General features: G+C 34.6%; 1 protein-coding gene across 8 annotated transcripts in view; it reads left to right on the plus strand.

Moving 5' to 3' along the window:
• Window positions 1-13,405, plus strand: part of LOC118451580 (EGFR adapter protein) — a 197,976-nt gene that overhangs the window by 88,327 nt on the left and 96,244 nt on the right. The window lies entirely within an intron of this gene.

Genomic DNA, 13,405 nt, shown 5'->3' on the forward strand with positions numbered 1-13,405 from the left:
GAAGAAAGAAGATAAGCCGACTGAATTCGCGCTCTTTCGATCGAAAGAAGATAGAAAGAGTAGGTAGAATACATCATAGCATGGATTTTTATAAACCCTTCGATGCGAGCCGAATTCGTCGGATCGGAACGACAGGGAGCGTCGAAATCAATACGACATAGAATTTCGTTTATCCGTTCTTTACACAAAACGCCATGTTTTTGATACCAGCACTGATCTCTCATAGAAAGTACATTGATATTTGACGAACATTTTTTAAATGCACCGAAAAGTTTTTATTTAAGTTTAGATATATATGTATATATAAAACATGCATACAGGTATGTAGGTAAATAATAAAAAAAAAAAAAAAAAAAAAAAAAAGAAGGAAAAGTATGATTTTTGGATGTATAAGAATAAATAATCAAATTATAAATAATAAACAAAAAAATCAAGCTTAATGATCCAATATTCTTGAAGGAACTATACGAGTATATCCTGGAACGTATATGGTAACAAATTTCGTTACTTTACTTTGAATATCATAAGCATACTCCGTAGAACGACTAGAAACAAGATCTAACGTGTAATAACGTAATATCGTGCAGCTGCTGCAACGTTCGTCTAATCCTACGAGCTTCTATCCACGATGTTACGTACATAACAAGCTAGAACAAAGTATACCAAATGATTGATTATAGGGTATAATCTGAGTAACAATATTTCGTCTTTATTTCCATTGATAGTTACGAAGATGACAAGCACTCGTTCGAGAACGATTTGCACTGTTTGGAACGATTTATTGTAATTCGACTGTACTACATAATAAAGATATCGTGAGACCGATAGTAGGGGACTTGATAAACGAAAGAGTGTAAGGAAGAGAGAGAGAGAGAGAGAGAGAAAGAGAGAGAGAGAGAAAAAGGGAATGAAAAGAAGGGAAGAGAAGGAGAGGAGGATACAGGATAAAGGGTGAGCCGAGTGGTTTCATAATAACATGACGGTAATTGAACGAGAGAGGCCCACATCCTAATTAGCCGGGATGATGACATTAAAAGAGCACTGTTATTATCAATTAGCCGCACCGATTGATACACGCGATCGAACCGGCCAGCCGGACGCACATACATATAATATACATATGTATATGTTGTTGTATATTGTATACGTACCCATCTTACTCTCATGTTCAACGTTCGCTCTCGAACATCAATTTTATAAACGCGAGAAAAACTTTTCGGTATTCTCTGTGAAAGGAATTAAGCCGATGCTACGCGGAATCGTCGTGAAATTTTGGTCCATTGCGACGGCACCCGTCACCGCCCGTAGGGTCGTCGAACCTGCAAGAGGATTCTTCCGTTAATCCGTACACGCTCGTTCCCACACACATACGCGTATACTCCCTACTATCGTACAATTTTACTCATAGTCTAATTCATTATGCTCGATTAACTTATAATATTCTTTTTCTTTTCTTTTTTTTTTTTTTCATACATTCAAACGTACGAAATCCACTACGAGTAATATAACGATTTTGTTTTTTATTCGAAAATACGATTGAAATTGTATTTTTATGGGATTATCATGAGCACCTACTCACACGCACATACACATATATACGTACATACATAGATATAAATAAAAGGGTAGTTTGTTCATTCACTATTTACCTACATAGATGTAGTCTCATTGTATCCTTTCAAATCGCATGAACCTTTTAATAATTCTACATCGATAGATCGATAACGCTTTCAATTTTTAAATCTTATCATATAGACAATATGCGCATAATCTGAACTAAAAGGTCTTTATATTCTTCATAGATTCAATTTAACACAATTTATTTTTATCTTCTCTCCTTTTATCTTCATATACACTTCGATGAATTTGCACCATTGCACATAGCAAACGGGATTAACCACCGATAGAAAATCTACATGATCGATTTTCCTAGATAGATAGAGAGAGAGAGAGAGAGAGAGAGAGAGAGAGAGAGATGGACGAATAGATAGATAGAAAAAAAGGGTGGCAGAGAGGGGAAAAAGAGAGAGGGAGAGGGGGAAGAGATTTAGACAGAAAGAGAAGTGGAGTTGTAGAAGAGTCGATCGACCGAACGATGGACATGCCTGAATAAAAGCTTGCCCCTGACAAACGAAAATCCGAGTTCTATTGATAGGCAAGTCGAAGAGTTCATAGATAGCGAACGGCTAGCGATGGTATAGCCATTAAACGAGGATCGCTGAATCCTAGAATCGTTTCGAAAGAATCATGCTTTGAATAATCGAAGTGTGTTCCGAGCCAATGCTGCTTCCGATCTCTTTTATCATCCGAACATACAAACTCTCTCTCTCTCTCTCTCTTTCTCTTTCTTTCTTTCTCTATCTCTATGTTTTTTTGTTTTCGATCGATCTACGTAACAATGATCTCGAACGAGAGAATTTGAGGCGAGAGTCCTCGTCGCTAAAAAAAATTTTCTCCTTTTATCTAACGCTTTACAATCAGACCGCACAAGTGTACGTTCTCGTTAACCCAGTTTTACGTTACTTCATACGTTCACATTTTAACCATAAACTATTCTAATCGCGATAGGTGAATCAATCCGATCGATATCTGTTCGGTGATTTTCCAATCGTATTTTCGATAAGTCTTCGAGAAATTGTTCCGTCCTCCTTCTTTTTTTTTTTCTTCATTTTTCACGAACTACATGACAATTCATTTCTATATTTAAATTACTTCTGCGTAATATTTTCTTCTTTCTTATTAATTTTATATTCGTTCGCAATGTTTCCGTGGTTATTACATAAGATCGTTTTATTTCAATCGATCAATTTCGAAATAATTATCAATAATAATATAGAACGATCGCGTATCATTCGAATGAAGAAAGTTTAATTTGAAAGTGCACTTCGATGAACACAAATCTTCATCCTTTACCAATAGTAAATGTGAGTAGATAAAATGGAAGTAAAGAGAAATGGAGGTAAGGTAAAAAGAGTCCAATATGGTCTATTCGACTACGGATACTCAAAAGTTTTCTACTTCGAGGAACTGTGTAACTCGGTTTCGTCGTAGGCGCAAGCTGTTCTTAAAAGCGAAGAAAAATCGAAGAAACGAAAGTATCTGACCCGGTAATGCTATCACTTTTCTCTCTCTCTCTCTCTCTCTCTTTCTCTCTCTCTCTTTCTATCCATCCCTCTTGCTCTCTCAGTTTATCCATCCGGTATTCAATTTCTCTCGATAGTCATCACCAAGGCGCTCGTATTTTCAAACAACGCCGATCGATTTTCCAGTAAGAAAACAGATTAGAAAGTTCCAAGTACTCGAAACGCGCATTTTCTCATCTATGATCTACGTTTCAATCCCAAATGTAATTACATTCCTCGAGAATTACAACTTTATCCTCGGATATTGTATCTAATGGAAGAATTCATTTTGACCCGAGAAAATATAACGATGGCTTTACCGTTCTCTTTTATCGAGAACGAAAAAGGGCTTGGTGGCGCGGATGGAGAGAAATTAATATTGCAACGGTCGGCCGCAAATCAGTTGCCGTATACGTGAGCCACAAAATAGAAAAAGCAATTAAATACTCCGGGAATATAACTACATATGTACGTAGAGAAAGAGGTGTCGTCCTAAAGTGTGTCCAGATAACCATTTGCTAACACCCCAGTCGGTTACCAAGCTGGGGTATTTACTAGATAGAGGGTGAAACAGATAACCCCCGTGAACCTTTTATCTTTCTCTTTTACACACCTGCAGGTGTGTCCTACCCTTACAAAATTAGCAATATGAGACCCTTAAAAGCGTTACGCACATTACACGCAAAGAATACACCACTACCATGTAATTAGTGTTTTCTGCTAATTATTTCTGTTTCACGTTCTGAAGATTTGTCTCGTTACGATAAATTCAGGACTAATTTAAAGACGTGAAATTATAATTTCTTTTATATATCAAAAAAAAAATTGTAAAGTTAATATTGATTCTCAAGGAAAATCTCAATCTTTTTTAAATCAGCAAAAAAAAAAACAGACATTGATCGTCACTATCTTTGGCGAATCCAATCCATGTAAGCTAATCTTTATCAGCAAATGTGTGATTGTTGTCACCGTTCCTAGACTGAATCTAATTTTCCCGGAAGAGCATTCCGTTCCGTAAAACTTCGTTCTAAAGCTAGACCGAATACTGATCGGTTCTAGATTCTAATCCGATTTCCACACTACCGATCGATCCGATCCTAACCAAACCGAACCACACTGATCCCTAGTTTATCCGGTCCTATTGGTTAATCTATCGCCACATCAACCGACATAAAACGCCATCCTATCAACCATAATACAAGCTATATATTAAATATCAAATAATGTCTATCGTACAGAAAACATAATACCAATTTTTATTTAAGAGATAGTTAACTTATCATCATTATATTTTATATTTTATTCCATTTATATTCTTTTATATTTCGTATTATTTTCTTGTTATTTCTTATTAATAAACTTTGTTACTTAGTTAAATATCTACGGTCTGTAACTTTGAAAGCTTGTAGTACCACTACAAACTTTTTCTCAGCAAGAAGAATAAGAACACTTCTTTCCAACATTCAAAGGTTTACTGTTATATAATTTTTTTTTCTTTTTTTTTTTTATGTAATACATTTGCTTTCTTTTCTATTTTCTTTTTTTCTTTTTTTTATTTTTTTTTTTTTTTACATCAACGCACATCAGAAAATGTAAGGCGATAAAATAAAAAACGATACAATAACCGATCGAATAACCATAAAAATTGAAAGATTCGAGACGATAAATTCTTCATGGAAATTAGCCGAGCGTTCGAAACTTCTACGTTTCATCGTGGTAGCTCGAAGTTAAAGCGGAGCTCGAAAGTTCGATGTTGTACGAGGTAACCAGCGTTTTCGATTCCCACGCGTGTCACTCATAGAACTTTGTTATATCTCGGAGATCGTCGTCGTGGCTATCTAATTAAGGGATTTTCGAACAAAACTTTGAAGCTTTAAATCTTTAACTAAACTTTAATACCTTGTTTCTATTCTGAAACATGTAAGTTTCATTACCCCAAATTAAGATCTTTCATCGATGGATCACATCTATTTAACAATATTAATTTGAAGTAATTAATAAAATAAGAAAAAAAGAAAAAAAAAAGAAAAAAAAAAGAAATAACAAATAAACAACTCTCCTTATTATGATCGTGATTAAAAACAATGGAACGAACGAGCACCAAAAAAATTTCAATTATCTTTGTCACCACCGAGGCGCAAGAACGACGATTCTTTGTACTTCCTTTCGACGGAAAACTTTTTCCCTTTTTCTCGTTCTTAATTATTACTCACGTTGACTTATTCGTAAAAGTGAAGAAAAAGTAAAAAAGAAAAGAAAAAATATCAACATCAAAAGAACGAAAAAGCCATAGAAGTGAGGGAGAAAGGAACAGTGAAATAGAGAGAGAGAAAGAGAGAGAGACTTAAAGTCGAGTTTCTTAAATGGGAGGAAAGCAAAGACGGAACATGTACTTTGCACGCTATTAGTCGTTTGAGATTCACGAGGGTACAAAAACGTAAGGTGCACCGGTAAACCTCATGAAAATCTCTAAAAGTTCCTTGAAAGCTTAGCGAAGCCCCTCAAACCAAAAGTAAAGCCATGTGTCGTCCTCTCCTCGCGCCGTCCTTTCTTTTCCTTTCCTTAATAAATATTCTTTGTCACCGACCTCCGGTGAACTCGTTGTGGTTTTTCGACTGTCTCGAGAAAAACACTCCTTAAAAAGAAGTCTATTCGGAACTAATGTCGACCCACGACTTCCTGTCTACGATATATACACATATATATATGTGTATATGTGTGTGTGTGTGTGAGTGTGTGTGTGTGTTGTATAACTGTGAATCTGTATGGCTAGACAGAAAAATACACATCCACGTGTATATATATATATTACGAAAAATTTCAGGCGATCTATGAATATGTACGAGGGTGAATTGCTAGGCGACGAAATAATATATCTCTGAATACCATCGCTCGTTAAGTCTCTGCACTCTGCATTTATTTCCTTCTTTTGTAACACCATGATTTAGTCGTGCTTGTTTCGAATAGGTTCTCCCAAGTGTAAACGTTTCAATCAATCGATAGCTTTGAAAATACACATACATATAACGTATCATTTCAATTTATTTTTATTTTTATATTATGTAATAAATATCGAGGAAAATATTTGTATTTATATATTAGATATAATAATTACGTATAACAGGAATAAAATGTGTATGACCTAAATAATGAATGTCCTAATTAAAAGATAGAATGGATCGATAATGTTACAAACAAGGTTGCCCTGAAAATTCTGAACGTGGAACGCTTTTAAAAGCATAATGATTTTCAATAAGTGAATGATAAAGTGAGAGAAAGACGGAGAGAGAGAGAGAGAGAGAGAAGAGATGAGTAAATGCCACTTGAACGGGACGAATTTATCGACGTAACACGATAGGGGCTGGCACAAAATACCCAACAGGTCGACGCGGTTCGGTAAATTCTTCATCGACCCTAAACAGATCGCGAGCTGTTTCGTTTCTCTGGGATGAGTAACAAGAGTAAGAGAGAAATGGAGAATCGAAGCAAGGGTGGCCCGATGAATAAATTTCGCGTGCGAATGGCTCAACGTGTTTGGCTGCATACGAAACGCGACGAAGAACGGAAGGGAGGAAGGAAAGAGGGATATTTGGTTGTACGTCGATGAGGGTTGCGGAGTCCAAAGGGGTGATGAGGGTTACCACGCCTCTTTCACGTATTCCTAACCACGTCTGGTGGTTTCCTTAAACAAACGAAAAGTTTGCTCGTTTTTTTTCTATTTTTTTTTTCTTTTTCCTTTCCTTTTCTTTCTTTCTTTCTTTTTTTTTTAGTTTCCTTCTTCTTCTTTCTTTTTTTCTCTAAAGAACGAGGAAGGATTCCTCCAATGTCCTTTTACGAAAGGAACTCAAATGGATTATTGAACCAATTTAAAAGAATAGATTTGAAAAGCTTTGAATTTTCTTAACAGAATATAGATTATAGATTGATTAATTACTTTTACGGGATTGAAATTTGTCGAAATTTAATAAAGCTCGTCTTTGTAATGACTTACAATTGAAATCGAATTTAATCGTAGTACCGATATAGATAGTTATTTATTTATTTTGTTAAACGAACGTTAAGCCTTTACGATAGTGATATCAGATAATCCAAAGAAAATTTTTAATTCCACTTTCCACCGTTAATAACAATCCCGAGGAGTAACTCGAAGAGTTAAAAGTTTCTAAGGAAAGAAAGTAACGAGTTCAAAGTTATTTCATTCTTGAGCAATTCCACCCCCTTGTCCCACAAAACTTCATCCACGCCGACCGTATCCAATTCGTAAGTTCGTATCGGTAAGTCTCCAAGAGTCTCAGAGTGTTTCTTAATAATTCGTTGGCGTTAATTTTTAATTGATTTCTTCTTATTTTCTATGTCTACCGTCTACGACGACCATCCATTTTTCCCGCCTTCATCTATCTCTTCTTAGTCACCTTCTTCTCCTTCTACTCTTTTTTTTCGTGTTCATCTCTTCGAACGTTCAATCTCGATCCATCGAAAGTTCTCCTTGGACTCTCTTTCTCTCTCTCTTTCTCTCTCTCTCTCTCTCTCTCTCTCTTTCTCTCTCTCTCTCTCTCTCTCTCTCTTTCTCTCTCTCAATTCGAGAAGTAGGAAAAGATCCGTTTACAGCGTCTTTGTAATTGGCAATAAGAATGGCTCTCCTTCGTTTAATTAAAGCGCTTCTCTGGCACTGACAAGAAGATAATTATTGAGATCTCTGCCGATTCTCCGACTTTGGCCAATTAACGGCCATACCGATAAATCGCGAAATGTATATTGCATGAGAGAGTAAGCGTACAGCGATTTCGTTTCCATTTTTACGGTTTTCACTGCGAGGGCAAACAGAAGTCGAAGCCGCACGATTACGCGCTGAAAATGGCAAAATAATTGCTATCCCTTTGAGAGGCAAACGTTGAGTACAGCTTTTATATCTATAACACAAACACAAATTTGTGATACGTTCAGCAATTTTCTTGTTATGTGAATATGTATATATATATATATATATATATATATATATATATATGTATTTTTTTTTTGAAAAAAAATTTAAATTAAATATTATTATAAATTTAAATTATTTTTTTTTTTTTTTAATATATATATATAAAAGACATATATCTATTATAAATGATATGTTAAACTTATTTCGTTAAAAAAAAAATATATGACAATTTTTTCTTTATTCTTTCATTTCTTATATCTTCCGAAAAGATTTGTGACCGTCCTCGGCACGTTGTCGTACATACGTGTGAACTATTCGTGTCATTGATTATTATCGTAGACACGGAACTCGGAAATAAATCGATTCGCATATTTGCTTCGAATTTTCTTTCTTTCTATTTTTTTTTTGTTTTGTTTTTTGTTTTTCTCTACAAATGACAGATCGTTCCACTCCAATTACTCCAGCTTAAAGCGCTCGTTAATTAAAAGTTCGTGCTGAACCGGTAATAGCTCCGCATTATAAGAGCACTTCGTTGACAGCGGACAAATCAACGAGAAATAAAAGAAATTGAATTTTTGCCTCCGAATAAATGAATCCGTGAGCTACCATAGATGGATACCTGTATGCGAAATAACTGCGTTTACGTACAAAGTGATACGCGGACGATCAAACGTACGATAGATATCCATGTAAAATTATTTTCATATGGGGCTAAATTTTTATTCAAAAGAATACGAAGATTATGATCGTTAAAACGCATTATCATTTACCGTGAAATTGTCATAACGAACGTATGAATGTAAAAAAAAAAGAAAAATAATAAAAAAGGAAAAAAAAATAAAAGCTAATACGTAGAAAAGCATAACGTATGGGGAAAAAATAAAAAAAGAGAAAAGCTAGAAGTAACAAGAAAATCCGAACATATTACTGGACTGTAAGCTAACAGTGAGATAATGTTCAGGTAGATACGTGTGGTTCGTTAGCCAAATCCGAACGTGCGTCAAGCAAGAGAAAAAAAAAGTAAATTCGACGAATAGGTCGTGGAGTCTGTTCGTTGTTCTCTCTCTCTCTCTTTCTCTCTTTCTCTCTTTTTCTCTCTTTCTCTCTCTCTCTTTCTATCTATCTTACTCTTCTCCTCTTCCTCTTCTCACTGCATTCGCGCGAGACGTACATACGTTACGGTCGACAAAGCGGATTAGCAACACGAAACGTGGGTGGAGTCCAATGAGGACGAAACCTGTACCACATGCAGAAAGTATCGAGCTACTCTCGATACCTCTCCCAATGAACAGACCGAGCTTGCTGAGAGATTGAGAGAAAGAGAGAGAAAGAGAGAGAGAGAGAGAGAGAGAGAGAGAGGGAGAGAGAGGAGATAAAAATAAAAGGAAAAAGAGACAAAGAAGAATCTCTGTAAAACGTGCAAGTACAAGTAGGAAATCATCGTGTGTGAGAGAGAATGAAATTACGATGAGGGGGAAATAGAAAAAAAGAGAGAGATAGGGGAATAGAGGACCACCTTCGTCCATTTACTCAAACCAATGCATACGTTACACCGTGGCTAGGTGATTCTCCAAGTTGGATTGTGTGGATTCAATTTCAGAGGCGTCCGGCCAGTTAGCCCATCCTCCACTCGAAGATTGCAAGGGTTACGGGTCGCTGAATATGAAATATAGTCCCGTTGTCGGTCCACGGATGCACTCTTCTCTATATATTTCGTTCTTCTCCATTTTCTTTTCAATGTTTTCAACTAACTTTCACTTTTCGATTTTACAAATATTGTATTATTTCATTCCTTTTTCGAAAAGTTATTAATTTTGTTTTCATTATTTCAATTCTAAACTCGTTAATTTCATTTACCTCTATAAAATTAATCTTAAATCTCAATGAGATAATGACAAACGTTTTGCACTTTTATTTTATCTAAACTTTATAAAATGCAATAAGATAAAGATAAAAGTAAAAGTAAAAGAGTAAGAATAGAAAAGAGCAATACCGTGCTCGTAATCTAACTCACGGATTTCGAGGAAAATTTATGAGAATTCTACCTCTCGCGTCATTGTGGTTAAATGTTAGAGTATTTTATTTCATTCTTTTATACTCGAACATACCGATTCAATTTCAGGAAAAACTTTAACTAACAAATAATGAGATTAAAAGACGAGATTAATTCTATGGGAAAGATCTATTCTATCAGATATTTATAAGAAGAAAGTAATTTGATCTATGGCGTGTAAGTTACAAATTAAAATATCGAATCTAACGAAATGAAATACGATTCAGCAATTTCTCAATTGAAAAAGAAAAAGGAAATCTTGGCAATTCAAAAGTATAACGAAGTGTTAAAGTATTAATGGAATGTGATTGTTATGAACAATTGGTTTGATACTGTTCGAAAGCACGAGGGCAACTAACGATGTCTATAATGAATTCACCCTTCTCCCTTACTCCTCCACCCTGCCCCCCCCCCCCCCGTTTTACCGTCCCTTTTACCATTCACCAAAACACTACTACTTCCATCATCACCATCACCATCAGCATGGACGATTCGTTGGAAACGTTCACGAAGCAAGCTATTCCTTACTAACGTAGACTTGTTACGACTTAATTAATCGCAATAATTAAAAGGAAGGCGTAGGTAACGGAACCCAAGCGAGAGGTGCAGTCAGCTTCAGGCTTGCCGTTCTACGTTTGAATATGCAAAATCTCTCTTACGATGGGAGCCTGCGCAGGCAAGAAAAGCCGATGTTGAGACGGGCCACCATCATCGTACTTTGCCTTCTGTGTACGTTCATATGTACATGTGTGAGTGTGTGTGTGTATGTGTGTGTGTAAAGTTAGCTATATTCCGGTCGAAGGAAAAGGGCAGGAACTTCGATGTCAAGAGCATACCGTGATTCACGAGGGATTTCGAATGATAACAGTCATAGTAGATGGGAAATAATAATAATAAGAGTTCAATATATAAGACAAATAAAACAAGAAATGGATACAAATAGAAAAATGATTTGTCTTATTTTTCTTGTTTTCGCTCTCTCTCTCTCTCTCTCTCTCTTTTTTTTCTCTTTTTCAAGATTCATATCATCTTCAAAGGCTTCCTTATTATTCGCAAGTAATAAAACGAGCAACGCGACGATGATTAATGAAAAATCCGTTACTACGCCGTGTACAGTTGAAGAAATATAAATTAAAAGTATAATCCAAGTTAGGAAGGACAACAAACTTTCTCTATATCTCTTCTCGAGCTATTGTAACTTCTAAATACATTTTCTTCATATCCGCTTTTGGAACGAGCCATAATTATTATCCACATCTTAAAAGAGCTCTTCACTTTTTAATAAAGAATTTATATGAAATGATTTATAAAATCTCTAATATTTTAGGAATTTGTTTCTTTTTTTTCTCTTTATTATTATTTATTTATTTACTTGTTTATTTATTTTTGTTCATTTTTTTTTTTTTTTTAATATTAAACGCGTTCAGCATTAATTTATAATCTATTTATTTTCTTATAAGAAAATGTTAATAAGGAAAAATATTTTAGAATTTATTTGAACCATAATCAGACTTCGTCATATACATTAACAAATATGGCTACTCGTTGTATTTTATTGGCGAATTACAATTGATCGATCGTGCGTGTAAGCGATAATAGACGTAACGCGAGTGACAGAAAAGTCGATCGTAGTGTTAAGCATGACGTGGTCCATGACAGAGTGTACTGCCCGGTAGGGGGCAAGGAAAATGTCAATGGTCGTCGAGGGTTACGGCATGGCCACGGCCATGTTGGTTCATGGGGTTAATGGAATGGGGAGAGAGAAACGACGAGGGTAACGACGCGACGGGACCTCAGTGAACAATATGAATCGAACGACCGAGACTAATACCACGTTGTAAAGTTCAGTCTGCGAAGCTCTTGCTTTCGTTCTTGGTTCGAGGATTGCCCTATCAGAACTCATTCAATGTGTTCTGAAATTTACATATCGTTTACCTGCAAGCAATTTTCAGGTTGAATCGATTTATGTGCTTTTACTTCAATATATATATATATATATATATATATATATATATATATATATATATATATATAAAAGCATATAAAAGCGATTTATATATTAAATATTAATACAAAAAATAATAATGTTAATTTAACTTAATATAATAAATTTGATAAAAGAAGTTTAATTCAGAGTCATATATATGTGTAATAAATTGTGTCATCATTTATGAAAATCTTTGATCTTAACAGGTTTTTTTTTTTTTTTTATTAATAATTTAGGGAAATTACAAATTTTCTAATTTAAATATACATTTAAATTCTTTAACGATTAACTTTTCATTCGGGTACATTTGAGAAGATAAATTGTTTGTTTATAAATATTTTACTTTTTTTTCTTTTTCTCTTTTTTTTTTTTTTTTTTTTTAATAATATTATAAACCATACTTCGTGATATCTATTACTGGGATCGTTGCCTTTCGAGGAAGTCTCCCGTTTCTTGCGATCTATATAAAGTACTACATTATTACAAGTTAATGAACGGACATTCAATCTCTCTCTGTTCGATGCAAATTAGCTGTGTGTGCAAAGTAATTTAGCTATAAGCATCGTAATGAGGTTAATTACTTTGATTTAACGACGTATCGCCGCGCCATGCCTTGCCTTGGTATGATCTTCGATCGATACCGATTTTATCGAATCGACATGTGCCCTTTGTGCTTTTTCTTCTTTTCTTTTCTTTTTTGTTCTTTTTTAATTATATTCTCAAAAGATCGATTTATTAAGAAATAAATTAGATTTGTCTACGTTCAACTATAATTAACTTATTTGATCGTAATTTATTTCTACTTAGATGATTTTAATTTTATTCTTGATCGATTTATGGTTAAGCAAGATCCATGCCATGATGACTTTTAACATTAAAAGAATAAATGAATTCTATATTCTTGCATGAATTTCCTTGTAAATATTCTAAAAGATATTTTCAATATGTAAATATGGCTATATAATTTATATATATATATATATATATATTAATATATACATATATATATATATATATATATATATATATATATATATATATATATACAAGAAGGCATTTTAATACGAGTGTTCTGTCAAGCAGACGATGAGGACGAAGACGGTGAGCGCGTAATTTAATGTACTCCGAGTGGCTTCAAGGAGCCGAGTCCTTCCTCCTTAAGTCACGACAATAATTAGGGGACCTTCTTATAATAAGAATGCCTTATAATAAGGGAAGCCCTCTCTTCCTACCCTTCGTCCTTTCAACTTTCATCGTGTTTCCATTCCAATTTAGTACAATCGTATAAAAGCAGCCAACTGGTAATGATTTTCACAAAT

Source organism: Vespa mandarinia, chromosome 2 (assembly GCF_050613455.1).
Source record: "Vespa mandarinia isolate Hongniang chromosome 2, ASM5061345v1, whole genome shotgun sequence".
NCBI lineage: Eukaryota > Metazoa > Arthropoda > Insecta > Hymenoptera > Vespidae > Vespa > Vespa mandarinia.